This window comes from Malania oleifera, chromosome 3, assembly GCF_029873635.1.
Source record: "Malania oleifera isolate guangnan ecotype guangnan chromosome 3, ASM2987363v1, whole genome shotgun sequence".
NCBI classification, from domain to species: Eukaryota; Viridiplantae; Streptophyta; class Magnoliopsida; order Santalales; family Ximeniaceae; genus Malania; species Malania oleifera.
The window spans coordinates 49,794,088-49,820,611 of record NC_080419.1 but is presented as its reverse complement, the minus strand read 5'-3'; positions in this window follow the sequence as shown (position 1 = coordinate 49,820,611).

Sequence of the window (26,524 nt, the reverse complement as noted above, 5' to 3'; positions counted from 1 at the left end):
GACTGAACCCTTCTTCAAATTTTTGAGCCTTCCTTGATTCATCCGGAAATTAAGTACAAGGTGAATCGAGATAACTCAATAAACTTGGTCGCATATTGATGAACGGTCAAGTTCCCCTAGATTAAATTTGTAAACTCTTTCGCCTTGACATCTCTGGTGGAAGTGGGAAAATATCGCTCAAAGAAGATCTCCTTGAAGCATTCCCATATAAGGGTTGTTGGTTGTGGCCTTTGTTCTTGGAGAAGTTTCATGGAAGTCCACCAGCATTTGGCCTCACCGATCATTTTAAATGCAGAGCATAAAACTTTCTGCTCATTTGTATAGTGAAGGAATTTTAGTAACTCCTCCATTTCCTAGATCCAATTTTCTGCAACGATTGGATCAGCTCCTCCTTCAAAAGTTGGGGTGTTCATGTGGGTGAACTGCTCAATGGTACAAATCTGGTCAATGGGTGGACAATTCTATCCCCTAGAGTTCCACAGATTTTTTGCTATAGCTTGCTGGGCTAACTGACGTAGCACCGTAGTAGAATTAATGTCCTCTTCGTTGAAAGCCCCCATATTATTATTACTTCCTTCAACATTCATGTTGTTATCTATCGGTTCATTTTGAAGAAAAAGAGACAAAATTTTAGAATCATAAATTACTGCGTATCAAAATAATCAGCTAAAATTTCCTAACCTACCCATTCCTACCCTCAACATAAATTATACCTATACTTTGGTAAAATTATTTGCCAAGGTCTATAAAAACTATCTCCTAAGCTCTGATACCATCACTGTGATACCCCAAACCCGGTGGAGTCCAGGGTGCGACTTTCCATAGATAACTTCAATATAAGCAATGGAAGTAATTTAAAATCTCAAATATTATACACCAGAGTATTAAACAATCGTATTTATATGGGTATCTCCAATACAATATTTACATCATGTGAATTATAAAAACATCTTTAACTAGTATTATATAAACATTTATTCTAAACTACATTCTCTAATCCCGCCCAGATGCTCGCTATGTCTAATTTCCAGTATGTCCTAAAATATGAAATAATTATTAGGGTGAAACAACGTTTAATAAGTAAATATTAGATTATTATCAGTATGTGGCTAACATGTGCTTTACAGTGTAAAAATTCATCTAATAATTTAACTGTTAAAAATTGCATTTGAATAATTGTAAGTCATTTTTATCTAAATAGACGTATGCTTATAACTATATATACTTTCCTTTATACCTTTCTTTCACATCATCATTTAGCCCTACTAAATATGCTTTGTTCACAAATACGTGTATACTTTTCTTTATTGAAAATCATCATGTAGGCCCTTTAAATATGGTCATGTATAACTATATATATGCATACTTTTCCTTCAAATCATTATTTAGGCTAATAATTGGCCCTAATCACATAAATATATAAATATATATAAAAAAAACTCTATTTGGCCTGTGAGTGCCATGTTTACCCCCATGACCAGGTTGTGCGGTTTGAAAATTGGACTTAACAGGTTGGTTGACCAAACTAAATCAAATTAATGTAACATCGTCTGTAAGTGAGATTTTCCTATCATATCCTGGCACGAAAGCAGGTGTACACTCAGGAAAAATCCACTATCACCCACCAACATGTACACAACAGTGTGGTTGCACTCATACTCATCTTTAGCTATGATACCGAGAATTCATAATCTTCGAGCCATCGGGGTTCTTAAAACATACTATTATAATTTATGCAATAAAATAGTATAAAATTTCCATCTTTTCTCAATATAAAACATGTAATAAAATCTCATCATTATTCATTCTAAAACAAGTAATAAATATAACATCATAAAAATCCCTTTCTTGCTCATTTATTTAATTTGTACTAAAATAAACTCATGCCACACGATTTGCGTGCTAATAATTATTTATTGTTAATAGAATTTTATAACTTTGTAAATTACCTAAGTGGATTAAGTACTTCTTTTAAAATAGTAAACTTGTAATTTATAAATGCGTATTTTATATATATATATATATGTATATATTTATATATATTGAATTAAAATCATGTACTCCGATATAATCCAATCCCCGTATTTTAGTTCAAATCAAGTTTATTTAAGTAAAAATGGCTACAATTCAATCCTCGTATGATAATTTTAAATAAGTTTTATTTAAGCAAAAATAGTTATAATCCAATCCTCATACGATAATTTAAATTAGTTATATTTGAATAAAAACGGCTATAATCCAATCCCCGTATGATAATTTAAATCAGTTATATTTTAAAATAAAAACTTACATAATCTAACCCACTTACCTTTGATCCATTCCTCTAACGCGATGAAATAATGAATTCCCAAAATGAGTTTGAAAACAGTTGGAGAGTAAAAATTTAAGTGTAGAGACCAAGAAAATAATAATAATAATAATAATAATAATAATAATAATAATAATAATAATAATAATAATAATAAAAAAGGGAAATCTAGTTTGGTGCATAACCAAATCGTCGACGATTTTCCTAAGCTCCCCAAACCGTCGGCGGTTTCAAATTATCGAGGGCCGTTAAATATAAATATGCGGTGAAAATGGTGAGGTAAAATATCAAACTGTCGATAATTTCCAGAAAACCGTCGACTGTTTCGTCTGGGGTAGCAACCTATAAATTGGACCTTAACTCATTTTTTTTTGGGAAAATTATTCTCTCTCTTTAGGGCTACGGCTACTCTCTCTCTCTCTCTCTCTCTCTCTCTTCAATTTCTCTCCAATTCTCAGCCAAATTGCAAAACAAACACCATTTTTGGGTCTTAACTCTGATCCTCAGTGATTTAACCGGAGTGAATTCGTCGTTTGGGCATCGTAGGCACCACTCTAGGGATAAGGTAAGAGGAATAGATTATGTCAGCTATTTTGAAATATGAACCGATTAAACTGGAGTATTTGGATACATGAATGTTATATAAGATTTTCTGAATGATTCAGGCATATGAAAATGATGGTTTTGTTTATTATATACATATTTGGGGAAAACTAAAGTGAGTAGGTTTTGTTTATTATATACGTATTTGGGGAAAACTAAAGTGAGTAGGGTAATCATCTCATTTTTCCTATGAAATCTATATTTTAAACTAAAGTAAACCCTATAGATGATCATGCCCTTGTTTTTAGCAAAATATATTTACCCTGAGTAGTTAATTATATTATGAATTATCACTCAAATTTTGTGGCATGAGAAATAATTATGTTACTGCAAAAATAATCTGTTAGAATATTTTTATGGTATTATACAGTGAAAGATATGGTTTTATACTGATATCAAGAAATGTTGAGAATGATGTGGACGTTTTATACCAAGTTATGATAAGACAATGTTATATCGAGTTATGAATATGGCAAGTTTTATACTGATTTGTGAATATGATGATTTTATATTGAATTGTGAAATGACTATTGATAATTTTGTGTCGAGAAACACGAGATTGTACTGAGACCGATGGGTAAGGATGCTCAGTATAGAAATTATGTTGTGAAGTTTGTACTGAGACCGATGGGGAGGGATGCTCAGTATAGAAATTATGTTATGAAGTCTATATTGAGACTGATGGGGAGGGATGCTCAGTATGGAAATTATGTTATGAAGCATATACTGAGACCGATAGGGAGGGATGCTCAGTATAAAAATTATGTTGTGAAATCTTTACTGAGATTGATGGGGAGGGATCCTTAGTATGGAAAATTATGTTGTGAAGTCTGTACTGAGACGATGGGGAGGGATGCTTAATATAGAAATTATGTTGTGAAGTCTGTACGGAGACCAATGGGAAGGAATGCTTAGTATGGAAATGATGGGGGATTGCTGCAAAGTATGTGTTGAGAATTGAGATCATGCTCTCTGTTGTATTATAGAAAATACATATATGTAGATTTATGTAAACAGAGAAATTTATTGAACCAAAGCGTGTGTTGAGAAGAAAATATGTGTTTTCTAATATATATATATATATAGGGGTGAGTACAATTTTACATAATTTCTTAGATAAAGTTAATTAATTAATCGATGTATTCTTGCTACACTAAAACTCATGTTGTCACACACTGATAATAACTTATTCCATCTTACTAAGAAGTTTCTCACCCAAATATTATTTAACATTTTAGAAAATCCAAGAAGCCAAGCTTAGCGAGTTTCGGAAGGAGGGCTTAGTTATTATAGCTTACAGTAAGTCCTGGCGAGACATAGATATGTATATAGATATGTTTTTGTCTATATTGGATGTAATATGAATGCTTGGAGATACATGTGTAAATATGGTGGTATTAGAACTCTGGTACCATAGTTGGGGTTTAATATATATGTTTCCGCTACTCATTTTAAAATGAGTTATAGACAGGTGTACCCGGTACCCCACTTCGGGTTCGAGTCATTATAGTTATGGTATTAGAGATATATATGTATGGAGAATAGCACTTCGAGCCCCTCCGGGTTCGGGGCGCTACATTTGTGGTATTATAGCTTACGTTGCTAGGTTCTTTAGACTTTAGTAGATAATAATACCAGAGTATAGGTATGAATTATGATGAGAATAGGAATGGGTAGATTAGGATTTTAGTAAGTCATTATTGGAGGTTAAATTGGAATTTTAAGTGTTGATCTCGCAGCCTGGTGGCAGAAATCTCTTGAGGGTCTTTTATGATTTTCCTGAAATGATAGTTTTAGGAAAGCCATAGCAAACCATCGACAGTTTTGTTTTAGAGCAGTGAGATTGGAACTTGAAATGGGAAATTTGGACATTAAATTGTTGTTTGTATAAGGGAAGTTCCTAAGGGGACAGCCTAAGTATTTTAGTATGAGGATATAATACATTTTTTTAGTTTCTTAGTTAAATGATTGCACCGACCGTGTTATGATATTAGGATTCTTATTTTATGTCCTATCTCCAAGATGGATCCTAGCGACGGCAACGCAAATGCTAGAGGAAGTTGCAACGTGGGGACTTCCAGTATGGATGGCAGTGATTCTAATCCAGTGCTGCATAGTATAGCTTAGTAGGTCATGGCAGAGATTGCACAGAACTCTAGGGGATAAAACTGCTCACCAGCTAACCAGGAATGCACAATCGAGTAATTTACCCGCATGAATCCCCCGATATTTGTAGAAGAAGCTAACCCAATAGTTGTAGATAATTGGGTATAGGGGAATGAGGAGATAATGGCAGTCCTTCGCTGCGTTGATGAATAGAAGGTCCTTTATGCCACCTTTAAAATGACCGGGGAAGCCAAGTATTAGTGGAGATCAGTAAGGCTACTTAAGGAGTAGGGGCCAGGAGATGCAGCTTTGACTTGGAACCATTTTAAAGAAATTTTCTTCAATCGATACTTCCCAGACTCCACCAAAAATTCTAAGGAAGAGGAGTTTTTGAACCCAGGGGCACTTGACAGTCTAGCAGTATGCAGCCAAATTTGTTGAGTTGTCTCGCTTCGCCCTATATATGGTTCCAGATGTGTCGAAGAAGGCGCAGAGGTTTGAGAAAGGCCTGAGATGGAGGATCTACAAACAGGTGGTGACTTTCTAGGTTCATAACTTCTCAGAGTTGATGGATAAAGCCACAATAGTAGAGACGAGTTTACATAGGAGTGCAGGGTTATAGAATCAGAGGAAGAAGCTCATGCCTTCTGGTTTTCAAGAAGGTACAAGTCAAGGTCTGTGGAAGAGAAATAAAAACAATGTGGGCTAGAGACGGGGAATGGAGAATCGAGCTAATTAGTGCAATCAATCATGCCCTATTTGCCCCACATGTAACAAGAGGCATAAGGGGGAATGCCGGAGAGGAACAAAGACTTGTTATTGGTGCGGTAGACCCGACCACTTTGCACGAAATTGTCATGGACCGCTGAACAATGCACCCACTCCTAATCAATATTGGGGAAACAATCAGGCACCTCAAGGTGGCCATCAAAGGAACACCACCCAGGCGCGGGTATATTCTCTTACACCGAGAGATGTAGAAAATGTGAGCAACGTGATGATATGTAATATTTTAATATTGTCAAATAAAGTTGTTATATTGTTTGATTTAGGGGCAACACACTCATTATATCTTGGCAGTATATCAAATTGTGTGGGATAGAAACTCAACTGTTAGATGCAAACTTATCTGTGGTCACACTAACGGGGACCGTAGTGGTTTATAGAAAGGTTCTTAAATACTATCTGATTTGTACTCAGAGAAAGATACTACTTGCCAATTTAGTAGTATTTGACATGCATGGATTTGATGTGATTCTGGGAATGGACCGTTTAGCCTCTAATTTTACCAGTATTGATTGTTACAGGAAAGAGGTAGGGTTCAGACCTCCTAGGAAGCAGGAGTACAAGTTTTTAGGGTTGTGTGTGCCCTCCTTACCATAAATTCTATTCGCCATTCAGGCAAAGAGACTACTCCTAGAGGGATGCCAGGGATACCTAGCATGTGTGAAGGAAGTACCTGAGGGAGAATTAAAGTTTGAAGATATCCTAGTTGTAAGGAAATTCTCTTATGTGTTTCCAGAGGATTTACTTGGGTTGCCTTCCGATCATGAAGTGGAGTTTGCTATTGACCTACTTCTAGGTATAACACCAATCTCTAAGGCTCCATACAGAATGACTGCGGCAGAGTTGAAAGAATTGAAGGAGCAGTTATAGGAATTACTAGATAAAGGATTCATCAAACCTAGCATATCTCCTTGGGGAGCACCAATTTTATTCATGAAAAAGAAAGACGGATCAATGAGGATGTGTATTGATTATTGGAGGATAAACAAAGTGACAGTTAAGAACAAGTATCCACTTCCCCATATATATGATTTATTTGACCAACTCTAGGGAAAACAGGTCTACTCTAAGATCGATCTCCAATCAGGGTATCATCAAGCGAAAATTAAGGCAGAGGATGTTCCAAAGACTACTTTCCAAACCAGGTGTGGCCACTATGAGTTCTTGGTTATGCCTTTCGGACTGACTAATGCTCCTACTACATTTATGGACCTGATGAACATGGTTTTCCATCAATATCTGGATCAATTTGTGGTAGTATTCATTGATGATATTCTGCTTTATTCGAAGAGTCCTGAGGAGCATGAGAATCATTTGAGATTTAGTGTGGAATTAGTGGAGGGAAATCATCGAGCTTCCATTGCTAACCTAGTAACCAAACCGACCTTACTGGAAATGATTAAGGTCACTCAGATGAAATATGTAAAGTTGGTGAAAATTATGGATAAAGTACATAGGGGAATGGGGGCAAATTTTAATATCTCAGATGATGGGGTTTTGAGGTTTCACACCAGATTATGTGTACCCAATGATGCTGAGATTAAAAGAACCATTTTGGAATAGGCACATCGCTCTTTTTATACAGTGCATCCAGGAAGCACTAAGATGTATAGGGATCTACGAGAATCTTTTTGGTGGAACAATATGAAGAGAAAAATTGTTTGATTCGTGGAACAGTGCCTTATATGTCAACAAGGGAAAGTTAAACATCAGAGACTAGTAGGGCCATTGTAACCATTCTGCATTCCTAAGTGAAAGTGGGAACATGTTTCCATGGATTTCGTCACAAGGTTGCCATCAGTACTTCATGGACAAAATTTCATTTGGGTAGTGGTTGACTGTCTGACAAAGACTGCCCATTTCATTCCGATTAAAGTTGACTACTCCATGAATAGGCTGGTAGAGTTGTATGCTCAGAGATAGTTAGATTGCATGGTGTGCCTGTGTCCATCGTATCAGATCGGGACCCACGGTTCACATTCCAGTTCTAAAAAAGTTTGCAAAGAGCCTTAGGATCTCAGCTGACCTGTAGTACAATGTTTCACCCCTAGAATGATGGACAATCAAAGAGAATAATTTAGATACTGGAGGATATGTTGCAGGCTTGCGTGCTAGATTTCGAAGGTAGTTGGATTCAGTATTTGCCACTAGTGGAGTTTGCTTACAATAATAGCTATCAGACTAGTGTTGGGATGACACTGTATGAAGCATCATATGGTTAGAGGTGTCGATCTCCACTGTATTGGGATGAGGTTGGTGAAAGGAAAATTTTGGGGCTAGATATTATATAACGGACTTTTGAGAAAATCAGATGCATACGGGAAAGAATTAAAACAGCTTAGAGTCGATAGAAGACTTAAGCTGATACTCATTGACGAAAACTAGAGTTTGATGTGGGGTATATGATATTTTTTAGAATTGCTCCAATGAACGGAATTATGAAATTTGGAAAGAAAGGTAAGTTATGCCCTAAGTATATTGGGTCATTCAAGATACTAGAGAGAATTGGTCCAGTTACCTATAGGATAGCGTTACCCTCAACATTGTCTATGATCCATGACGTATTTCATGTGTCCATACTAAGGAAGTACGACTCATATCCTTCACATGTGATAAGCTGTGAATCATTGGAAGTCAGTGACACCTTATCATATGATGAAGTGCCAGTTCAGACTCTTGATGGGAAAGAGTAGGAACTACATACCAAGAAAATTACATTAGTGAAGGTACTCTGGCGTAATCACGCAGTTGAGGAAGCTTCATGGGAATTAGAGGAGGAAATACATCAGAGGTACCGACACTTATTCAGCGAGGCTCAGTGTTAGTCAAATAAATGTGATGGTTTAGGTAAATATTTAGTTGTTTTGAGAATTGACTTGGTTAATGTAGGTTGTATGGTTAGTTTGCTTAGTTATAATATGTCTGTTTTGGTTTCAAGTTATGAGTGGTTCTTGGGAGAGTTTTTATATTGATTATTTGTAATCTCCTAGAGGACGTATATGTAACCACGAGATTCCTCTACAATAAGTGAGGGATATTAATAAATTTGGGATGGGACCGCTATGTGGGTAGCCATCGACTCTTTCTAGAGTCGGGTAAACATTTCAATGATTTCCAGATGTTGGTATAAGTGCTAGTTAGCAAATTTCGAGGACGAAATTTTTATAAGAAGTGGAGGATGTAGAGACTCGGAAAATAATAATAATAATAATAATAATAATAATAATAATAATAATAATAATAATAATAATAATAATAATAATAATAATAATAAAGGAAAATCTGGTTTGGTGTAGGACCAATCCATCGACGGTTTTCTCGAGCTCCGTTTCAAATTACCGAGGGCTGTTAAAAGTAAATATGCGGTAAAAATGGTGAGGTAAAAGATTAAACCGTCGATGGGCAGCAGCCTATAAATTGGACCTTAGCTCATTTCTTTTGGGAAAATTATTCTCTCTCTCTCTCTCTTTAATTTCTCTTCAATTCTTAGCCAAACTGAAAAACAAACACTGTTTTTGGGTCCTAGCTCCAATCCTCAGCTATTTAACCGGAGTGAATTCGTCGTTTGGGCATCGTAGGCACCACTCTAGAGATAAGGTAAGGGGAATATATTATGTCACCTGTTTTGAAATATGAACCAATTAAAATGGAGTATTTGGATACAAGAATGTTACATAAGATTTTCTGAATGATTTAGGCATATGAAAATGATGGTTTTGTTTATTATATATGTATTTGGGGAAAACTAAAGTGAGTAGGGTAATCGTCTCCTTTTTCCTGTGAAATCTATATTTTGAGTTAAAGTAAACTCTAGAGATGATCATACCCTTGTTTTCAGCAAAATATATTTACCTCGGGCAGTTAATTATATTATGAATAACTCAAATTGTGTGGCATGAGAAATGATTATGTTACTGCATAAATAAACCTGTTAGAATATTTTTATGGTATTATACAATGAAAGATATGGTTTTATACTGATCTCAGGAAATGTTGAGAATGATGTGGACGATTTTATACCAAGTTATGATAAGACAGTGTTATATCGAGTTATGAATATGGCAGGTTTTATACTGATTTGTGAATATGATGGTTTTATATCAAATTGTGAAACGACTATTGATAATTTTGTGTTGAGAAACATAAGACTGTACTGAGATCGATGAGGAGGGATGCTGAGTATGGAAATTATGTTATGAAGTTTGTATTGAGACCAATGGGGAGGGATGCTTAGTATGGAAATTATGTTGTGAAGTCTGTATTGAGATTGATAGGGAGGGATGCTCAATATGAAAATTATGTTGTGAAATCTATACTAAGACCGATGGGGTGGGATACTCAGTATGGAAAATTATGTTGTGAAGTCTGTACTGAGACAATGGGGCGGGATGCTCAATATAGAAATTATGTTGTGAAGTCTGTACTAAGACCGATTGGGAGGAATGCTCAGTATAGAAATGATGGGGGATTGCTACGAAGTATGTGTTGAGAATTGAGATCATGCTATCTGTTGTATTATGGAAAATACATATATGTAGACTCATGTAAACAGAGAAATTTATTGAACCAAAGCATATGTTGACAAGAAAATATGTGTTTTCCAATATATATAAAGGGGTGAGTACAATTTTACATGATTTCTCAGATAAAGTTAGTTAATTAATGGATGTATTCTTACTACACTAAAACTCATGTTGCCATACACTGATAATAACTTATTTTGTCTTACTGAGAAGTGTCTTATCTAAATATTATTTAACATTTTAGGAAATCCAGGGGGCCGAGCTTAGCGAGTTTCAGAAGGGGCGGCTTAGTTATTATAGCTTAGTGTAAGTGCGAGTGAGACACAAATATGTATATAGATATGTTTTTGTCTATTCGGGATGTAATATGAATGTTTGGAGATACATGTGTAAATATGGTGGTATTAGAACTCTAGTATAGTATTTGGGATTTAATATATATGTTCCCGCTGCTTTGTTTAAAATGAGTTATGGATAGGTGTACCCAGTACCCCACCTCGGGTTTAGGTCATTATAGTTATGGTATTAGAGATATATATGTATGGAGAATAGCACTTTCGGCCCCACTGGGTTCAGGGCGCTACATTTTTTGTATTAGAATCTAAGTTCCTAGGTTCTGTAGACTTTAGCGAATAATAATACCAGAGTATCGGTTTGAATTATGATGAGAATAGGAATGGGTAGATTAAGATTTTAGTAAGTCATTATTGGAGGTTAAATTGGAATTTTGAGTGTTGGTCTCGCAGCTTGGTGGAAGAAATCCCTTGATGGTCTTTTGTGATTTTCCTGAAATGATGGTTTTTGGAAAGCCACGACAAACCATCGACAGTTCTGTTTCTGAGCAGTGTGACTGGAATTTGAAATGGGAATTTTGGACGTTAAATTGTTGTTTGTATGAGAGAAATTCCTGAGGGGAAAGCCTAAATATTTTAGTATGAGGATATAGTACATTTTATAGTTTTTTAGTTAAATTGTAAGGCCCCAAACCCGCCACGTGGGGCCCGGAGTGTTATGAGACCATTTATACATCTCTAATACCATTCACACAACAAAATTAATTGAATAACCTCAAAAGAAATACCATAGTGCTATATTTACATATGCAAACCCATAAAAAAGGTACATGTCATTAGGGGTGAGCATAATTTGGTGAAAACCGAATTAACCGGCCGAAATTGATCGGTTCGGTTCGGGTTAAAAAGTTAGTTCAGTCGGTTCGGTTAAAATTTTATGAACTCTTGGTTAATCGGGTTCGGTTCGGTTAACGGTTAAAAAAACATCGGTTAACCGATTAACCAAAATTTTAATATACTTTATTATATATTAATAATAAGGTGGGGCAGGCCGGCGGGGTGGGCAGGCGACTCGGGCTTGGCCCGCTTGGCCGCTTGGGGTTTGGGGCCTGGGCTTGGTTGGAAAAAAAGGCTCCGTGCGGGCCGTGCGGCTCCTTCCAGGCCTCCGGCCTTCGCTCATTTCACTTCGTGATCCGTCCACTCCACAGTCCACCACACTCACAGAATCACTTTCGACACTCCACAGATACACACACAGACTCACGTCACTCACACTCTCACAGTCACAGACTCACAGTGGGGAATCGGGGATTTGGGGATTAGAGTTAGGGTTTATCATCGCGAAGCTCTGTTCCTCCTCAGTTTCTCTGTGGTCTGCCCGACTCTGCTGAGTGCCGACTGCCGAGTGCTGATCTGCCCCGCAGGCCGCAGCTCTCCTCTCCTGCCTCTCCATCGGAGTCATCGAACCACGTTTGAAGCCTTCCGTCTCCGTCCTCAAAGTCACTCCTCAGCGTGACAGCGTCTCGGACTCTCAGTCTCAGCCACCGCCCACCGATTTTCTCCCAAATTATACTCGTCATTATTATTATTATTATTATTATTATTATTATTATTATTATTATTATATTTTATTGTTGTTTTTCTTGTTTTGGGTTCTTTGTTCTATGGTAAAATATCATTTTTATTAATAAAATTAATAAATAAGGTATTTAATTAAGTTGGATTTGTTTTTTTTATTTTTTTGTATAATTATCAATTTTAAATAAAATCGGTTAAAATCGGTTAACCGAATTACCCGTTCAGGTAATTCGGTCGGTTCCGGTTCGGTTTGCACGACCAATTCGGTCGGTTCGGTTAACACTTTTGTTTAACCGAATTTTTCGGTTAATTCGGTTAATTACCCGAATTTGGCCGAACCGACCGTTTGCTCACCCCTACATGTCATTCTTCATATTACATAACCAGGACAAAACATTAACACAGTCTATACACATATCCGTTCTTTTATTTACTCACAAAACTACCTCGCCTTGGAGCTTTCTAAGCTCGATCACTTGGAAGACCTGAAAAGATTAAATATTCACTGGGGTGAGACACCTCTCAGTAAGGAAGAAACAAGTTACAATAGTGTGTGACTGAAGTGTTTAATATATTATTATAAAATATACATGCATTTGTAGTTCACTAACAATAGTAGCTGAGAAAATGCATTCTTAATCACATCATTATCGACTTCTCTGTCACCCAATCATATACACACATACATAATTACTTTTACTGATAATTCTTGAGAATAGGGAAGTCTACCTGCCCAAACAAGTAGATTCCCTCTACTCTAGTGTTAAAATTAGGACACTCACCTTTCTTAGTAAGCCCTCCGATTAGGTATTCAGGTAAAGTCTCCGAGAATAGGGAAGGTCACCCGCTCATACAAGTGACTTCCCTCTGCTCTAGTATCCACAAATAATTACCAGAGCACTCGCCTTCCTTAGCAAGCCCTCGGGTGGAGTATTCTACTTTACCATAAATACTCATGTAAATAAAGTTACACATACCCAATGCTGTCATTTCACAGAATTCCACACATATACACATACCACAACCAATTCACACATGATAATTCATACAGTTTTCATTCACACCCACACAGGGTTCATATTCACACAAAATACAACATCCACACAAGACTCTAATCCATATAAAATACATGTCCACACAGGAATGGTCCACACAGGACCACATAAGTTATACAGTCCACACAGGACTAATCATCACATAGATTACAACACATACCGCCCTATTCATGGTAAATAGGTAAAACAAACTCATCATATCATTGCCAATGTTTTACCCCCCCAATATAAACGCCTATGTAACGACCTCCTCATACGACTGCCAATGCTATATCGCAATTTACATGAACCACAACATAATGCACATCCAGTACAGATTAACACATCAATGCATTCCCATTCACAGTATTTAATCATCCCAAATAGCATCACAACCAAACAAAATTCGCAACCCAAATAGTATCCACAAGTGAACATCAGGCCAAAATCAAACAGCACCTGCAACCATTTAATTATCAAACTTATTTTCATGCCACACGATTTTTTCCAATATAGTATATAATCAAAAACAATATTTTCAATACTTGCACTGTTTAGAAAATTATACCTAAATATATATAATTTTATACCCAAGATTTAGCCGGTTTAAAATTAATAAAAAGTTGTTATAAAGTATTTCCCCTTACCTGCTCCTCAAGTTCATGCCTAAATCGAACGGAAAATGAGACCCTATAATCCAAAATTCCTAATTCACTCAAATCTTGGAAAAATACTCATTTAATGTTTCCTAAGCTCCAAGTAATTATATTTAACAAGAAAACTCCAAAATAACTCACTTATCCTGATTTTGGGATGGTGCTCCAAAACCCCAAATCAACGATCTGCTCTGGTAGCCTTATGGAGAACAATCCTACAAACCTCGTGGTCATTCCGGATCATCAAACTGGGTCAAATCCAGCCCGGAATCGAAGAGAAAAGGTAGAGGGGCCGTTTTCTAGAAAAAGAGAGAGTTCATGCAAAATTTTCTTGCTGAAAAATGAAGCAAACTCTATTTATAAGCAGGGACTCGTTGACGAGACATGTGGATTCATCGACGATCCCATGAAGAACACTCGTTGACAAGACCGTTGAGTTCGTCGATAAGTTTCAGAAGATCTCAACCCTCTCGATATCTCCTTGTCAACGAGACATGTTGTAATGAAGCGAAAATTTTAAACTAATTAAATAATTAGGAAATATAATAAATGAAATGGATTAATGGATAATAGAGGGAAGAAGGATAAAAAATAAGAGGAAGAATAGCAGGCCTCGTCGACGAATGCTCTGTCTTCTTCGACGAGTTTCCTTCTATAGATCATCGTCGAATTTTGTTCCTCGTCGACGAAGGAATCCAGAGAGAGTAAATTTGAAACTCTGAATTTTGTCGACGAAAGTATCTTCTTGTCGATGAAGTATCTTTAGTGACTGGTCGACGAACCCACATGTCTCGTCAACAAATTCACGTGGCAACAGCATCTATAAAATGGTCCAAGGTTGCTTCCATGTGAAGAAAATGAATTTTCTTCATTTCTCTCTCTAGAAATTAGGTTTCTCTCCCTTCTCTCTTCGATTTCAGGCTGGATTTGACCCGATTTGACGATTCGGAACTATCACGAGGTTTGTAGGATCATTCTCTACAAGGCTGTAGGAGTTGATCGTTGGTTTGAGTGGTTTAGGAAACATCCCAAAATCAGGGTAAGTGAGTTATTTTGGGAATCTCTTAACGAATATTGTTATTTGGAGCCTAGGAAGTATTAAATAAGTATTTTTCTTAAGATTTGAGTCAGTTGGGCCTTATTTAATTAAACTAGGGTTTCTGATTCAGGGTCCAAGTGAATGTCGTGGGTATCAATTCGGGGATCCTGTCGGTGTAGTTCAGAAGTCAGGTAAGGGAAAATTGCATATTAAATCAAATTTTATGAAATTAAAGGTAATAAGTTATGTTACATTTATGTATATATTTTGGTGTGGATTATTAATAATGCCAACTATGTAAATTATGTTTTGTGAGCCTAGGATTGCTTATATAAATATGTATATGTGAAAATAAATTGATGAAAGTGAAAGGTATTTTCTAGGAAATTATGTAAGAAATGAAAAGTATGTTCAGTATATAAACGTTAAATGTGGGTTGGCTTATTTTACAAGAAATATGTATGAATTTTACTGCTAAATTGTGTGTGGCATGAGTAAATGTAAGTTCTGTGTAAATGTATGTTAAATGTATAAGATGCAGACTAAGTAAGTAAAGCATTAAGAATAAAATATGATATGGATTATGCTACTTGTGTATGTTAATGCAACCATGTAAATGTAAGACAGCTGAAAAGAGCCATGTTAGCGGATTCTAACACATTGCTATGTAGACTAATTGATGATAGCTAAAAGGAGCTGTAGACTAACTGATGATGGCAAAATATCAGTTGTAGTACGAATGAAAGAAAGGAAAATGCAATGAAATGGCAATGAAATGATAATGGAATGAAATGTGAAATGTGAACGATATAAATGGAAAGACTCACTTAAAGTGAAATGCAATGTAATGTTGAAGTTATGAACATGAATAGATGTGAATGGTTGAATAATGGTAGAAAGGATAATGTATTATGCTATTAGAAGTATTTATGCTAATAGAACATGCTACGATTGGGTGAGACGTACTCTTCGCTTGAGGGCTTGCTGAGAAAGGGGAGTGCTTTAGTAACTTTAGATGTGGTAGTAGCTGCATAACGTACTAGGGCAGAAGGAACCTACTTGTATGGGCGAGTAGATTTCCCTATCCTTAGGGCCTTCGCAGGTAAACTTTTGTTGAACTGTGTGAGTATGAGACCAATCTAATACTTAAGGGCTTACTGAGTAAGGTGAGTGCCTTGGTATGCTTCAGTAGTGACCTTTGGGTTGCCTAAGTATCAGAGCAGAGGGGTGCTACTTGTATGGGTGGGTAATCATCCCTATCTTTAGGTAATCTTGTGGGTTAAATCTTTTGCATGTGTTTGGTTAGGCTCAGAGAATGATTTCAGTGTTATGATAATATTTTGTAAATGTTATTAAAATGATATTTATAAAACTTGTGTTAGCCACATGCTCTTTTTAATATATTATTTTTTCTCTTACTAAGATGTGTCTCACCCGAATATGAATATTTATTTTTCGGGACATCCTCGAGGTCGGGCTTAGGGAGCTCGAAGGTTTATAGCATTTTTGAGGATTGTAAAGAGAAAAGGTATATTTTTTATATACTTTGGGGTTGTATAAAGTTAAAGTTTATGTTTATATTTTATGTTTTTATGTTTTAAGTCTGTTGAGGAAGGAATGATTGTGAATACTAGCTTTGTGGATTGAGTTTTTTTGGAGGTATGTATATATGGAAATGCAGGTGATGGATAGTTAATATGGATTATAGATAGAAATAGTAAACTCTGGTATTATGATATTATATTTATGGATATTATGTTTATGTTTTCCGTTGCATATATTATGGATTATGGATTATCAATTATAAGGCACCAGACCCGGATTTAAGGGTTCGGGGCATTACACATGTGCCCTCGTCGACGATTAAAAAAAGAATGCTCGTCGATGAGACTAGTTGGTTTGTCGACGAGTTGTCGCTGACACCCTTTTTAAATATTCCTTTTTCTTCCCTTCTCTCTTTCCTTTCCTTTTTTTTTTTTCATTAATTAAATTTTTTCGGGTCGTTACATTCTCCCCTCCTTCAGAAAATTTCGTCCTCAAAATTTGTTATTCACCCATTGTCACAACTAGAAAGCTAACTAACCACATTCATACATTTCAATCAATTCAAACATGTACAACACCAAATTATGCAAAGTCAAACAAAATTAATACTCATGCTAACGTAGACATATTACCTGCGCCTTTAGCATTGTCCCCCTTAGGTGTACCTAACATATAAACATGTGTTGGGGCATTGCTGCCGCAAGGCATTGGGTTGTTCCTTTGATTCTGATTTGGAGTAGGTGCATTATTCGGTGGTTCTCGACATTCCCAGGCTATATGACCATATTTGCTACATCTATAACACGCGACACCCCTACTTCAGCATTCTCCCCAATGCCGCTGGTTATATTTAGGGAAGTGGGGGTGTGACAAATTGACCCGACGTCCTCGATTATTCCTTTCCGACCCCTAAGCTGCATCATTTCTGTCTCCCGTCCACGATCCTTGTCTAACATTTGTTTGAGGGCGGGGAGACATCTCGTTCTTCATTCTGACGTCTCTACACCCCTCTGCAGACTTGACTCGGCAACAATAGCTTTTTCCACCAGTTCTGTAAAATCCTGAATTTTGCAAACATGTCATGTGCTCGTGAATCCTCTGATTCAGGCCCCTTTCAAACCATCTCACCTTTTGGTATTCGTCTGGAACCATGGAAGGTGTGAAGCGGGAAAGTTCCAGAAATTTAGTAGCATACTACTGAATAGTGAGATGCCCCTAAGTCAGGTTGAAAAATTCTTCCACCTTAGCATTTTTGGTGGTAACGAGGAAGTATCGGTCGTAGAAGACCTGCTTAAAACGACCTCAGGTCATTGCTATAGGTACTGCTTACTGTTCTTCTAACAACTTCATCACATGCCACCACCGTTCAAATTCTCCTGCCAGTTTGAAGGTGGCAAAAAGAACTTTTTGCTCCTCAGTGCAGTTCAGCACTGCCAATATCTTCTCCATCTCTTGCATCCACGTCTCAGCCTTAATTGAGTTAGTACCACCCTCAAGAGATGAGGGTTTTAGACGGGTGAATTGATTAATCGTGCAATCCTGGTGCACTGGTGGGTAGCTTGATCCCCCAAAATCTCGTCTCATTTCTTCCCTAACCTGACGAGCTATTCCTCGCAACAATCAGGAGGTGTCAATTTCATCCCCGCTGAAAGCTCCCAATTCGCTTCCTCCTCCTTCATCCATGCATTTTCCTCTAGGATCCATCCTTAAATATATATATATATATATATATATATATATATATATATATATATATATATATATCAGAGGCAAGTTTAATATCTCTACGTCTTAATATCCAACATCCAATTATCCACAATCATATTAACCTTCAAATTCAAATTCCAAATTTAAGTTTCTTTGTTTGGAAACATCACTGTCAATGGATTTACCATGGTTTTTTGAAACCGTCCACTGATTCAAAAAATCATAGAAGTCCGTCAAAGGATTTCTACCTCCAGGCTACGAAATAAACTCAAACTCCTGTCAACACCCTAAGCTTCCCATCCCTACCCTTATTCAACTTAAACCTATACAATGGTATTAATCCTTCTAAAGTTTGCAAGACCATTATGCTTTGATACCAGCTGTAACGCCTCGGACCCGCCACGTGGGGCTCGGAGTATTATGAGGCCATTCATACATTTCTGATACCATTCACGCAACAGAATTAATTAAATAACCTCAAACGAAATACCATAGTGCTATATTTACATATGCAAACCCATAAAAAGGTACATCTCATTCTTCATAGTACATAACCAGGACAAAACATTAACACAGTCTATACACATATCCGTTCTTTTATTTACTCACAAAACTACCCTGCCCTGGAGCTTTCTAAGCTAGATTACTTGGAAGACCTGAAAAGATTAAATATTTGTCGGGCTCAGTAAGGAAGAAACAAGTTACAATAGTGTGTGGCTGAAGTGTTTAATATATTATTATAAAATATACATGTAGTTGTAGTTCACTAACAATAGCATTTGAGAAAATGCATTCTTAATCAAATCATTCTCGACTTCTCTCTCACCTAATTATATACACACATCCATAATTATTTTTCCTGATAATTCCCGAGAATAGGGAAGTCTACCCGCCCATACAAGTAGATTCCCTCTACTCTAGTGCTAAAACCAGGACACTCACCTTTCTCAGTAAGCCCTCGGATTATGTATCCAAGTAAAGTCTCCGAGAATAGGGAAGGTCACCCATCCATACAAGTGGCTTCCCTCTGCTCTAGTATCCACAAATAATTATCAGAGCACTCGCCTTTCTCAGCAAGCCCGCGGGTGGAGTATTCTACTTGACCATAAATACTCATGTAAATAAAGTTACACATATCCAATGCTGTCATTTCCCAGAATTCCACACATATACACATACCACAACCAATCCACACAGGATAATTCATACAGTTTTCATTCACACCCGCACAGGGTTCATATTCACACAGAATACAACATCCACACATGACTCTAATCCATATAAAATACATGTCCACATAGGACTATCAACTACATAGGTTATACAGTCCACATAGGACTAATCATCACATAGATTACAACACATACCACCCTGTTCCTGGTAAATAGGTAAAACAAACTCCTCATATCACTGCCAATGTTTTACCCTCCCGCCCCAATATAAACGGCCATATAACGACCTCCTCATAACACTGCCAATGTTATATGACCGTTAGATTAGGTACGATATAACGACCTCCTCATACCACTGCCAATGCTATATCACAATTTACATGAACCATAACAGAATACACATCTAGTACAGAGAAACACATCAATGCATTCCCATTCACAGTATTTAATCATCCCAAACAACATCACAACCAAACAGAATTCGTAACCCAAACAGTATCTACAAGTGAACATCAGGCCAAAATCAAACAGCACCCGCAACCATTTAATGATCAAAGTTGTTTTCATGCCACACGATTTTTCCCAGTATAGTATATAATCAAAAGTAGTATTTTCAATACCTGCATTGTTCAGAAAATTATACCTAAATATGTAGAATTTTATTCCCAAGATTTAGCCAGTTTAAAATTAATAAAAAGTTGTTATAAAATATTTCCCCTTACCTGCTCCTCAAGTTCCTACCTAAATCGAACGAAAAACGAGACCCTGTAATCCAAAATTCCCAATTCACTCAAATCTTAGAAAAATACTAATTTAATGCTTCCTAGGCTCCAAATAATTATATTTAATAAGAAAACTCCAAAATAACTCACTTACCCTGATTTTGGGATGGTGCCCCAAAACCCCAAATCAACGATCTACTTCGGCAGCCTTGCAGAGAACAATCCTATGAACCTTGTGGTGGTTTCGGATCGTCAAACTGGGTCAAATCCAGCCTGGAATCGAAAAGAGAATGAAAAGGGGCTGTTTTCTAGAGAGAAAGAGAGTTCATGTTGTTAACCTGATAGGTCACGCCCAATTTTGATCATGACAAATACTCTTGGTACTGATGATTGTACTAAGGCTTGCATGCAGGTTCACTGTGCACGTATATTTGGACTTAAAAACATATCATGATGGCGTGCGATGTTCGAGCTGATGAATGAAGAAGTCTATGTTGTATTTGTAATTATTTTTCACTTAATCGGTTTAACAGCAGTATTACACAACCTAGGGTTAGTCTATGCGATCAATAAGTAAACATACACATGTAGTAAAAGTAAAGTACGAAAAAGTAAACAATACACGCAATATGTTATCGAGGTTCGGCCAAATTGCCAACGTCCCCTCCTTGGCTACACCAGCACAAGGATTCCACTACTGCTCACTTAACGGGTGGAGCGGCATTGATTACAACCAGGTCAATTCAAGGGGCTAACCTCAACAAACACGCCTTACCAGGATGACGCACCTAGCTTTCCTAACCGGGTCAACCGATTGACGTAGGTGATAATTTTTGAATACCCGATTCACCCCCCTCTTGGGGTTGCACCTAAGCTAACACATGGAAAATTTTCTCGCTAAAAAATGAAGCAAACTCTATTTATAAGCCAGGACTCATCGACGATCCCATGAAGAACACTTGTCGACAAGACCGTGAGTTTGTCGACGAGTTTCAGAAGATCTCAATCCTCTTGGTAACTCCTCATTGACGAGACATGTGCCCTCGTCAATGGACCAAAGAAGAATGTGTTGGCCTTACAAGGCTTAATTTCCTATTTTGATGCTAACAAACAAGTGGATCTTAACATGCTATGTTAAGTGATGTATTTTCAGGACTAAATGAAGAATGCAAGGTTAAAGAGTTCATGAGAGCTTGTACCTCAGATAGGGATGATTATATCAAGCTTGAAGCATGGATTTAAAGTTTAAAACCTGAGGATCATGAGAGCATTGATATTAAATAAAAAGCTTCAAAGAATGAAAGCCCAAGTGATCAATATGGAAAGCTCAAAGAAAGATGAAACAAGTATAAAGGCCTCAAGGAATTCAAGAATTGAAAGAGTTTAGGAAATTTCATGTAAGTACTTGAAAGAATTTCAATATGGATACATGAAGCTCGTAGGTAAATTTATTGGACCTAGATACCTTTGAACATACTTGGAAAATATTTTTATAAGGTCAAAAATTGTTTCAAAAAGGTTAGAATCATTTTTGGAATGAAAAAGCACCAAAAAGAGGATTTTCCAAATGCTGTCAATTTTTCTACATCTGCATTGATGTACATTTTTCTCCATCAAACAATCTTTATTTTAAAATATGTTCAACATGAAATTGTATTATTTTCTTTTAGCTTTCATTTGACACCAAGATCATCAAATTTTGAGTTACACAAAAAAACGTTATGACTAAAATACTGAAGGGTGCTCAAAGCTGACAACTTGGTGTTGCACTGACAGATGCCTATCCGTGTTCTGATAGGCGACTGCCACCCCTACTGTGTCTATAATTTAACTAAACAAACGACTGCCCAAAATGGACAGTCTACTGCCATGCGGTTGTTTTGAATTTTTTCATAACAGGCAAATTTTTAAATGAGGTTGGCTTGGGGCTCAAAATTTGTAAAAACTTGGGGAATACTCCAAGACACTTGGGGATCAAGTTATACACTTTTTAAAGTCTATAAATAAGCCTCAAAGATCATTGAATCAAGGTACCAAGAATTCAAATTCTGAAAAAATTCAAAGTCTCTCTCAAATTGCTCTCAAATTCTCAAGGCTCTCTCTTGCTTTCAAGCTCACATATTGTGCATGAATTCAACTGAGTTTTAGCTGATCTTCTTCCATCGAAATTGTGCTACAATTTCTAAATCTTTCAATCATTGAAAGAATTAATCAGTGATATACTTCCTTAAGCTTTAAGTTATATTCTATATTGTGATTTACTTTGAAGTATATTAGTTGTGCTATAATTGGTGTACTAACCAACTCTTTGAGGAGCAAGTTCTTTGTACGCATCTATTTGATTTGTATCTTGTAGATTGACGATTCCAAGGGTTGTTTGGATCGTTGGCTATGCAAGGGGATATTGTTTAGAGAGACAGGCCCTAGCCTAGTTAAGGAGTGACCAGATGAGGAGATATCCTTTGGAGAAGGCGGGCTCTAGCCTTAACCAAGGAGTGTTGTAAAGGTTTGTTCCGCCCGTTAAAGGAACATGTTTAGTGAATCCTTTGGTGGTTTGCCAAAGGCGAGGACGTAGGCTGGGTATAAGTCGAACCTTGTAAAAATCTCTGTCTCACTCTCTCTTTCCCTACTCTTTATTTTCAGTACATATTTAAATTGTGTTGATGGTTTAAATTGGAAATCATATATACTACGTTTATTTGGAAATAAGTAAACTTGAAGTCTGATTTTGATTTGGGTTGCGAAAACTAAAAGGGAGTACGTTAGTTAAACCATATTTTGCGAAAACCATACAGGAGTACGTTACTTAGTTAAACATCCCAAAGATAAATTAACTAAGAGTTTATTTGGATTTTGAATATTGGGAAAGGTGTTGGATTCTATATTACACATCATATTAAAGAGGCAAATCCATTCATACAGGGCTTTATATCAGCAAGCATAACATTTTATATATACAGGGCTTAATTCAATTTTGTATCCAAGGCTGATAACATAAGCTATATTGTGATTAAATGGTTTAAAGTTTGAAATTGAGCGGTTTGTGTTTATATTCCAAAGAGTGCTGAATTTTCCATTAATCAAATAGTGTTGTAGTTAACTTATACTTGACAAATCATTTGTTTGTTTGGTTTAAACATTGTGCTTGATTGGTTTGGTTGAATGATTGATTACTTGTTTGGCTAAGCAATAGTGATGTTGATTGGATAAAAGAATTTAAGTTCTTTTGTGATTAAAGAGCTAAACAAACAAGTAAAGAATTGGCTAAAAGAAATAAAAGAAGTTTAAAGGATTCTTAAAAGGATTTGAAAGAAATTTTTAAAATCCAATTCACCCCCCTTTTGGGACTACACCTTACTTTTCAGAATGCTCATCGACGAGACTAGTTGGTTCTTCAACGAGTTCTTGCTGACACCCTTTTTAAATATTCCTTTTTCTTCCTTTCTCTTTTTCCTTTTCTTTTCTTTTATTATTTTTATTAATTAAATTTTTTCAGGTCGTGACATAAAAGATTGCATTGATTGTGTTATGATATTAAGATTCTAAGATTATTTTTTGTCCTATCTCCAAGATGGATCCCAGCGATGGCAACACAAATGCTGGAGGAAGTAGCAATGTGGGGCCTTCCATCGTGGATGGCAGTGATTCTAATCCAGTGTTGCGTAATATAGCCTAGTAGATCTTGGCAGAGATTACACAGAACTCTAGGGACAAAACTGCCCACCAGCTGACTAGTGCTGCACAATCAAGTAATTTACCCTCATGAATCCCCTGACGTTTGTAGGAGGAGTTGACCTAATATTTGCAGAGAATTGGGTACAGGAGATTAAGGAGATACTGGCAGTCCTTCGTTGCACTAATGAACAGAAGGTCCTTTATACGACTTTTAAAATGACTGGGGAAGCCAAGCATTGGTGGAGATCAGTAAACCCACTTGAGTAAAGCTACTTAGGGAAGATTTGATTGAAGTTTAATAATTTTGCATGAGGTCTCAACATGCATGCATAGGGGAAAGAAGGTTTTTAATGCAAAGGAGCTTATGTAAGCGTCCATGCATTGCATGCAAGCTGCTAGCAAAAAGAAAAAGGTGCTTTGCATTAATGAATACAACTTGCATAGGGAGAGTAGAAAAAGAAAAAGACAAAAAAAAAAAAAAAGAAAGAGAAAAGAGCTTGCATGGGGAGTGGTCTCATTTAATGCAACCAAACAATATCAAGAGGAGAGAGAGCTTAAATAATATATTAAAAGATAAATGTGTACTTGGGGAAGGGGTTTGCTTGCATAGGGAGTGGGGAAATGGGTACAGAATAAGAAAGAAAAGACGGATAGGAAGTTAGAAAATACAAGGGAGCTAATAATAATAATAATAATAATTATTATTATTATATATATAATACTAATTATTTTATTTAATTGATTACCTAATTAATTAATTAATAATATTTTATTTTTATTTTATTTTTGGATTATTACACCTTGCCTCCATCAAAGCAAGGAAAAGTGTAAAGTGTGTCCTTGCCATTGTTATAGCAAGGGGTATAGTGGAATCTCAAGGTGGTTGACCTTGAGAGAGCGGACGTAGGTCGAATTGTCGAAGCATTATAAAGGCATTTGAAATCTCTCTTCCCTACTCTCTTTTATTTAAATTGCTCTTTATTTTTGCGTTTGCTTGGTTTGTTTAGGTTGTTTTAAATTTGATAATCAAACACTAACTTTTATTAAGCCCAATTCAAATCCCCCCTGCCTCTTGGGTTGCCTTTAGGCCAACAGTTTATACACTTCCCAATCCAAAGTAGATCCATCTTAAGTGTTTAAAAAAAATCTAAAGTAATAGTTTTGTAGATTCTAATGACCAAAAAAAGTTCGGAGGAGTAAATAGGAAGTGTTTTTTCCTATCCCAAGTCCAAAGTCCCCATTAACGCCCTGTTTATATGCTACGCTGCCTTCAATCCTCTTAATTATTTGATATATATATATATATATATATATATATATATATATATATATATATATGTGTGTGTGTGTGTGTGTGTGTGTGTGTGTGTGTGTGTTTGTGTATAATGGCCTTATGCCCAAAAACAAAAGAATTATAAAAGTTATATATATGTATATATATATATATAACTATTATGTCTATAGAAGCCTCCAAAACCCAATTCCAATTTTCTCAAAACTTTGAGTGTCTTAATTATTTTATTAATTTATGATTGGTTGATTTGCTAATTCCTACACTTCTAAGCTAATTCAATTACTTATTATTCTTATATCTATACTAATTAAAACACTAAAACAAGATGTTCTAACACCATTCCTCCAAACTATTGGTTAGAAATTTATATAATTTAATCTTATTGGCTATTTTGTATTTATTTATATAATATAGAATGTTCAAGACCTTATAAAAATGCTCCAAACTTCCAATCTTAAATTCTTAAATTTTTGATATTTTACAAATTTTAAATTAAACTTTCATAGGATGATATTTTTTTTTTCTGTCAATTGATATCACTTATTATTGACATGTGGTTTTTAGGAAAATAAATAAATAACTTAGGTATGAAACTTTGTTGACCTATAAGTCTTTCTTTATTTCACTCTCTCAATTTATTATAAATTTTTCTTTGTCCTAAATTCTTAATTTTTTTTACATCTTAAAATCTCAAACTAAATTTTCATTGGATATGTTCCCCCCCCCCCCCTCTTAAATGATATCACTTATTATTATTAACATGCATTTTTTAGAAAATAAATAAATAATTTATATACAAAAAATTTTTATTGCCCTGTCTTACTTTATTTCGCTATCCCAATCTGCAAGATTTTTCTCTCATAAATCTCTCTCTCTCTCTCTCTCTCTCTCTCTCTCTCTCACACACACACACACACACACACAATCCTCTCAACCATCAAGGATTTTTCACAATCTTCTCCAAAAATTTCCATCTCTATATAAACCTTTTTCCTCTCTCTATTCAATACCCTCTCCTCACCTCACACTCACCACCAATCATTTTCATCATTCTCCATAACCACTTCCTCTTCCCTTTCAACTCTCTCTCAAACCCTAATTGTTGTGTTGTCTAAAATTTCTTTGATTTTATTTGAAAATGAAATGTAAAGAGGACTTGGGGTTAAGTCACAACTTGAGTTTTCCTAACACCACCACCACAACCAATGGTTGCCATCACCAGAACAATTTCTTCTTATCCCTTCCTTGGTTGGGTGATTGTATGTCCTTTATGCATGTTCCTCGAAATAGTTAGAGACCACTTAATGCTTTAGATTTTTTCTAACTTTTTGTTTTTTTGAAATAAATCATTCCTTTCGCTAAGTAAATCTTTGTTTGCCGTTCATAGAACAATTATTGGTAATAAATGACCTTTTTTTTTTCTTTTCAAAATTATTTATTATGTAGTTGAGATTTTCTCCTATCCTTGAAGTTTAACTCAACA